Raw genomic sequence first — 7,645 nt, 5'->3', positions numbered from 1 at the left:
GGGAGCCGGGCCCAGGGCAGAAGGGGCAGGCGAGGGAGAGCCTGGAGGTGAGCAGGGCCCCAGGGGCAGCTGGGGGTGGGAGCGCAGCTGGGGCAGAGCCCGGAGCAGCCAGGGGTGCAGGGAAGAGTTGGGGGGGGAGCGGAGAGACGTGGAGAGCGACAAACCTCTGGTGACGGAGGTGCAGACACACCAAGCTGGCACGAGCCGGAGCTCGCTGCCAGGTGCTGATGTGCAGGGGTGCGGGCACGGGAAGGCCTGGGCAGAGTCCACGGGGCCAGGGCTCCCTGCCTCGAACTGGGCTGCCTACACAGAGTAAGGAAATAGCAGGGCATGAGCTGGGCCAGGGCAGGCGCAGGACCTCCTGTGTGCACGGCTCCATGCACATCACACATCCACAGAGTGACGGGGAGTTTTACACCCTGCCTGTCAGGGCCAGGCTGGGACACAGCTGTAGTGCCGAGTGATTGCAGACAGGGCCGTGGGGCTGGGAGCAGCTGGCCCAGGGGACACCGATGGTGCAACGCTTGTGCCCGCAGCTCCCGGCGGTGTTCGAGGCCGTGGCAGTGTATTTCACGCGGGAGGAGTGGGAGCTGCTGGACGACGAAGGCAAGGAGCTTTACCGGGACCAGATGCTGAGGAATTACCAAGCCCTCGTTTCCCTGGGTAAGGCTCTGCTCCTGGCTTCTCCCTGCGGCCATGTGAGCGCCCACGTTTCTTGTCTTCTCCCTGGTTTTCAACTGTCTCATCCTCATGGCCGGGGCTTGAACCCCACGTCCCCCCACTGCTCTGTGGGGATCAGGCCTCTCCCACGTTTCACACTGATATCTCCTCCTTCGTTTCGTCCAGCCGCCGTCCCCTGAGCCGTCCCCATTCGTGGGACTCCTGGGGCTTCCCTGCACAGCAGTGTCTTGGCAGCGGTCTCCCTTTGCCTTCCCAGCGTCTTCCCCCAGGGGATTTCCTTAGGGAAGGGCTTCTCCTGCCACAAGTCCTCTTAGCCACTCTGGTCCTCTTCTCCCCATATTTTGCAGACTGTTTTTGTCCATTCCTTCCCCTCCCTCCAGTTTCTCTACCTACCGCCTGTTTTAGACTCAAGGACACTGGGTTTGGATCCTGGGGAACTCACTGTAAGCTTACTCAGTGCCCCATAGTGGCTTCCCTTGCCCTATATGTTTGTTACCAAAAACTGTCCGTGTAAAATCCTCTTGCTCACCATCTCCACTCCCTTTCCAATTCTACTCTATGGCTCCTGTGCCACAGCCACTCCCCAGATGCCCTCCTTGCATTAGTGCGAGGCCACCGTGGAGGTCCCCAGGTCCACCTCTCCTCAAAGCAAGCGTAATCTTCTCCCCGGTATACCACACTCCTGGAGGCATGCATGTACCTGTACTAGAGCCAGGAACTCCTCTGCTCGTGCCCACTTACCTGTGCCTAGAGTACTCTTGACACCGACCCGTGCAAGGACCAATGTGACCAACCATCAGCAACTGTTTTGCCAAGGGGCACTTCATCGTTTTCCTTTCCTGTTTTTCTTTTCCCTCCCCTGAGGGCTCTGTCGCATCACCTCCTTGCACCCTTGTCCTGAGCTTTGGTTGTGGGTCCTCTCCGCATCCTCCTGCCCCATATCCGACTCTCTGCCTCTCCCTATTTTTTCAACTCCTCCTCCACCCTTCCTGTGTTTTTCAGTCCTCCGTTTTTTCTTTTCTGACCTTTCAGCGAGCCGCTCTATCCCCTCGTCTTTCTTCTTTTTCCAAGATACCCCACCTCTCTCCCTACTTTTGGGAGTACTAGCCTCCCCTTGTTCCACTTCTTCCTCCTTCTCTTCCTCCAACAACCCCACCGACAAGGACCCCCAAACATTTCTCCCTGGCTCTGCTACTGGGTCTCCACTGCCACCTTCACACACTACCACGAGTCCTGGTGTTAACCCGTCAGTGAGAAGAAACTCCTTTCCCCTGCTTTGCCTGGAATTACACTGCTAAGAGAAGTGTTACCCAGCCAGAGGTGTGTCCGCTTCATTTTGGTACCTTTAAAACAGTAAAATGTTTATCTTTCTGCCTTGCAGTCCAGCACAGATCACTGCGTCTCCACCCCTGTCCCTGGTGACTGTTGTTTCACAGCCTTTTCTACCTCCGGGTTTTGGGTGCTTTTTTTCCTAGGACCATCCCTCCACTACCTAGGTGGCGCAGACCATCACCTATTGAAGGCTTCTCCCTGCAGTGCCTTCCTTTTCAACCAAAATGTCCATCCTCCCTTTTCCTTCAAGCCCCAGGAGAATCCACGAGTTGATTGCATCCCGCTTGGTTATGGTGCATGCAGTGCCCGGTCACAAACCCTCTTTAACCTCTGCCCCAAACAGGATATCGAGGTCCCACCCCTGACTTAATCTGCCGTCTCCAGCGAGGCCAGGGGGAGCTCTGGGGCTGTGCTGGGCAGGAGCCAGGGGAAAGCTCACGGCGGGGGGACCCGGCTGCAGGTGAGTTGTGGCGATCCCGTCCCCTGGCTCCCCTCTCAGCAATGCTCCGTGCCCCGAGTGACGGGGGTTGGAAACTGCAGAGCTGCCCGGTGCTGCCCTCGCAGGGGCTGACCCCATGAGGCTCATGCTGTGACGTGTGCAGGCAGGTGTTGCTCCCAATCCCCAAAAATGAAAGCTATGGAGACAAGCAACTGCGTGGTTGTTGTCTTGTTCTTCAGGCACAGATCTGGTTTCCCTGGGATATCAGGACCTTTGATTTCCATCCTCAGTCAGTAATGTAAGACTTGATTGCCGAGCCCATGTTAGCCATTCGTGTCCATCACCCTCTCCCTGAGCATGATGACATTTGCAATCCCCCATGGCTATCTGCATGGTTGGCAGCTCTGTGCAGCCAGTATTGCTTGATAGGAGACAGCCTGGGGCTGTCCCTGGTTTCTCCTCATCAGGTTGACTGGCAATGCCAGAAATGTTTAATCCTGGCCCCAGGCTACATGAAATGGCTCCATGGAGTGGGTGGGATTTCCAAGCTTTCACGTTGCGGGGGGAAGTGAATCCCCCGTGCTTTGCACCAGGCTCTCCTTATCATTTTGGGGGTCATCATGAGTGTCACAAGCTCTGAGACTCGGCACAGAGTCCACATGCAGGTAACGCCAAGGCCTTTGTCCCAGTGCAGACTCCAGTGACATGGAGGTCACCTGGGACGTGGCAGCAGAGGACACCTCCATGGCTCACCCCTTTCCTGAGCCCTTTCCCTGGAAGCAGGTTGGAAGCACAGCCCTGCTGCTTTCCCAAGAGGGAGCCATCTCCTTAAGTCCTGCCCTCCCAGGACATTTCTTAGATGAATGAGGGATGAAACCCACTCTCTTTTTCTACCTAACAGAGGCAGGTGGGCCGTGTCAGGCCGGGCTCCCCACACCTGCCGACAAACCCCAGAAATCCTGCATGAGGCTGTTCACCCTTGTATCCAGATGCTGCTCTCAGCACTGCGGAGATCGAGGCGAGCGCTGGAGAGCAGTCTCACCAATGCCCTTCGGCATCTGGAGCATGTCCACACAGTCAGGGGCAGGGCTCGGCATCATCTCCCTCTGAACCCACCAGTGCTGTGGGACAGAGCAGCCCTTAGAGAGCCTCTTTCCTCCCCTCTTCCCTCCTTCAAGCAGATGCCTCTGGTCTGCTCCTGCCCCCCTTAGAGCATGAAGCCATTCCAGCAAGGCAGAGACTAACATGGAGTTTCGCCTTCCCTTGCAGGAGGTGCCTGGTTGCCTTGCAGAGGTGAGCAGCAGCCTCCTGCAAACCTGGAGCCACCACAGGCTTGCCCAGGGAGTCCGGCTGAGATGGACGCCCTGAGACCAGAGGTTGCCCAGTGGCACCAGAGTGAAGGGAGGGCCCAAAAGCAGAAGGAGCCTTGCCTCCAGTACAAGAAAACCTTAAACTGCCCTAGGGCTTTGCACAAGATGAGGCAGTCTGGGGAGAAGCCCCACATGTGCGCAGAGTGCGGGAAGAGCTTCCCCTGCCTCTCGACCCTGAGCGCTCACCGCAAGGTGCATTGTGGAAACACCCCTCACCGCTTCACCCAGCGTGGGAAGAGCCTGGTGTGCAGCTCGGGTCTGGTCAAGCACCAACCTGTGCAGGGGGAGAAGCATCAGTACCGCTGTGTCCCGTGTGGTAAGACCTTCACCCATTTTTCCTCCCTGGCTCAGCACCAGCACATCCATTTGGGGAGGAAGACGCACCGCTGCAACAAGTGCCAGCAGAGCTTTGCCAGCCAGCAAGACCTGTTGCAACACCAGTGTGGGCTGAGCAGGCAGCAGCCACACCGCTGCATTGAGTGTGGAAAGAGTTTCAGGCATCCCTCCGACCTGGCCAGGCACAGGTGCACGCACACCGGGGAGAAGCCACATCAGTGCTCGGTGTGTGGGAAGAGCTTTACCTCCTCCTCCAACCTGGCCAGGCACAGGCACTTGCACATACGGGAGACTCCATATACATGCTCTGTGTGTGGGAAGAGATTGACCGGATGTGGCTCCATGGCCCAGCACCAGTGTGTCCACACAGGGGACAACCCTCATCAGTGCTCTGAGTGTGGGAAAAGGTTCATCTACTCCTCCACCTTGGCTCACCACCAACGCATCCATACAGGGGAGCAGCCACATCAATGCTCTTTGTGTGGGAAGATCTTCGCCACATCCAGTTCTGCGGCCCGGCACCAGCTTGTCCACACAGGGGAGAAGCCGCATCAGTGCTCAGTGTGTGGGAAGAGCTTCACCAGATCCAGCTCCATGGCCCAGCACCGACATGTCCACACAGGGGAGAAGCCACATCAGTGCCCTGTGTGTGGGAAGAGATTCACCACATCCAGCTACATGGCCCAGCACCGGCGCATCCACACAGGGGAGAAACCACATCAGTGCTGTGTGTGTGGGAAGAGATTCAGGAGATCCGACTCCCTGGCCCGGCACCAGCACATCCACACCGGGGAAAAGCCACATGAGTGCCCGTCCCCGGCGCCCCCACGCGGGGAAAAAGCCGCATCAGTGCTCTGTGTGTGGGAAGAGCTTCACCAGATCCAGTTGCATGGCCCAGCACGAGCGTGTCCACACAGGGGAGAAGCCACATCAGTGCTGTGTGTGTGGGAAGAGGTTCACCACATCCAGCTACATGGCCCAGCACCAGCGCGTCCACACAGGGGAGAAGCCACATCAATGCTCGGTGTGTGGGAAGAGATTCACCTGCTCCTCCAATCTGGCCCAGCACCAGCATGTCCACACAGGGGAGAAGCCTCATCAGTGCTCTGTGTGTGGGAAGAGATTCACCCGATCCAACTCCATGGCTGAGCACCAACGTGTCCATACAGGAGAGAAGCCCTATCAATGCTCTGAGTGTGGGAAGAGGTTCACCTGCTCCTCCAATTTGGCCCAGCACCAGCGCGTCCACACAGGGGAGAAGCCACATCAGTGCTCAGTTTGTGGGAAGAGCTTTACTCGCTCTTCCTATCTAGCCCGCCACCAGTGTATCAACCTGGAGGAGAAGCCATATCAGTGCTCTGTGTGTGGCAAGAACTTCACCAGATCCAACTCCATGGCCCAGCACCAACGTGTCCACACAAGAGACAAGCCGTACAAATGCTCTGAGTGTGGGAAGAGTTTCACCTACTCCTCCAATTGGGCCCAGCACCAGCGTGTCCACACCGGGGAGAAGCCACATCAGTGTTGTGTGTGTGGTAAGAGCTTCAGGCACTCCTCCAGCCTGGACCGGCACCGGCACATCCACACCCAGGAGCATCCATAATCCTGCCACAGCAATGCAGGAAGGGCTTGGGGATGTCTACCTACTCATTACCCCGCAGTGGCTGTGTTGAAAGGTGGCTCATGGTGGAGCGCAGAAAGAGGTCACCCAGCCTTCGTCCCTTGTAGATGCAGAACCCCAAGGACGCAGGGCCTGGCCCGCAACGTTAGCTTGGGACTAAGAGGACACACCTCCAGCAGACGCCAGCACGGATGCTGGGGGAACTTGTGAGGACGTGATCTTTGTGTCAGCCTTGCTGCCTGTGTCTTCCCATCATCCTCTAGATTAGCCAGTGCTGCCAGGCAGAGAGGAAGTGCCTTCACCATAGGGTGTCCTGCCCAGGACAGCTGGCTCCAAGTGACACCCAAGGACTGTCCTTGGCTGTCTCCCAGTTTCATCCTCCCTGTAGTCCCAGGGTTCCTCTATGTGAGGCTCTTGACGTGCAGCAAGGAGGACATTTATGGCTAGAGAAGTATTCCCGGCCCTCCACCTGACTTCACCTTTCCTCACCACCACATGACCCCTCTCCACCTCTGGGTGCCTGCAGCCCTCCCTGCCCTCCTTCCCTTCAGTGCATTCTCCAAAATGCAATCTCTGCTAATAAAGACCCAGAACTGAACATGGTATTGCTCTGCGTGCTCTCCCAAGCTGTGAGATGGGAACAGAGCAGGGCCCAGAACCTGTTTCCAGGTCAGATCTCTGTGATTTCCCAGCCCCTTCCCTTTCCAGAGGATCTAGCATAATGCAGGGGCTGGTATGCGCCCATTTCTCCCCTCCCCCCTGCCACGGAGGCGGGGAGCAGCCCTGGATCCCAAGCAGCAGGAGGTAAAGGGGGAGCAGGCCCGGACGGGGTGGGGGGTGGCATGGGGCTCCATCTCCCCCCCCGCCCAACCCAATTCCTGATAGGCAGTTGGCTAGTAGATGCATAAACACTTGTGTTCAGGGCCCTGAGCAGGGTTGAATAGGAGCACAGGGAGGCACCTAAGTCCACCAAGGCCTCCACAAACCAAAATGAGGATCAGGCACTGTGTAGGGATGTGGCCAGCCTCCCTTCTGCAAAAAGAAAGGCCAAATGGCTGCTTCTCTCCCACTGCAGCTCCAGCAAGAAACTGGGAACGTGGGAAAGTCCAGCTGGGAGCCTGCTGATGAGGTCAAGCCTCCAATTTCCCCCATGACCCGAGCCATATCGGGGTGAAATTGCTATTGGATGATGGCATTCCCACCAGGAGGGATAAATCCAGTAGATCTTTCCTTTTAATTCCTCTCCCTTTGGTTCAGTTTGCAGAGACCCAAAGGGCTGCTGAGCAAGTTGGAGGTGGTTATTTAGAGCCCTGTTTGACATCCCACATGGCCTGTGTCGGGTCTGTTGCTGACAGGACAAACAGATCCGAACCTCCCTCATCCCTAGGAAGGTCTCACACGACTGGTTGCAGATTACAGAAGAGCCCTGGGTTTTATCGAGCAAGGGGGTTACCCAATGAGCTCCTCCTTAATGCCCATCCTCCAGACTCGTGCTCCAGATAGGAATCCCCCGGCATGATCCTGTGCTAGATCCTGCCTGGGCAGGGGGTGCTCCTCCCCTTGCTGAGTGCAGGAAACACTCCCCAGCTGCCTGAGATGCTCCTTCAGCCCTGCGGTGCCTTTGCTAACCCAGTTCCCAGCCCCTGCTCAGACGGTTATTGGATCTGCACCACGCGGTCAATGCAACGCCTGGCCCCTTGCTCCTCTCTCCTCCTAGGTGGGCCCCATCAATCACCTCAATATCTCGGCTTGACCTCCGCAGCGGTAAAAGGCAGCCCAGCCCAGGTGGGTGCAAACCCCTGCCATGGCGGAGGGGAGTTGCAAGCCTGGACTGCTGCACTGTGCTCTGATGGAGAGTCCCTCCGC

At 57.5% G+C, this 7,645-nt stretch overlaps 1 long non-coding RNA gene and 1 pseudogene across 1 annotated transcript; both read left to right on the top strand.

Annotated features, from left to right (window-relative positions):
* LOC112547881 lies at positions 1-2,401 on the top strand. The gene is made up of 3 exons (XR_003092440.1): positions 1-47; positions 537-663; positions 2,357-2,401. It is a non-coding gene; the product is annotated as an uncharacterized LOC112547881 (long non-coding RNA).
* The window catches only part of LOC102371201, a 12,996-nt pseudogene extending 6,527 nt beyond the window's left edge, over positions 1-6,469 (top strand).
* Positions 6,470-7,645: the final 1,176 nt, after the last annotated feature.

Source organism: Alligator sinensis, unplaced genomic scaffold, assembly GCF_000455745.1.
Source record: "Alligator sinensis unplaced genomic scaffold, ASM45574v1 scaffold2130_1, whole genome shotgun sequence".
NCBI classification, from domain to species: Eukaryota; Metazoa; Chordata; order Crocodylia; family Alligatoridae; genus Alligator; species Alligator sinensis.
Note: the sequence above shows the minus strand (reverse complement) of the source record. Positions and strands in the feature narration are given on the sequence as shown.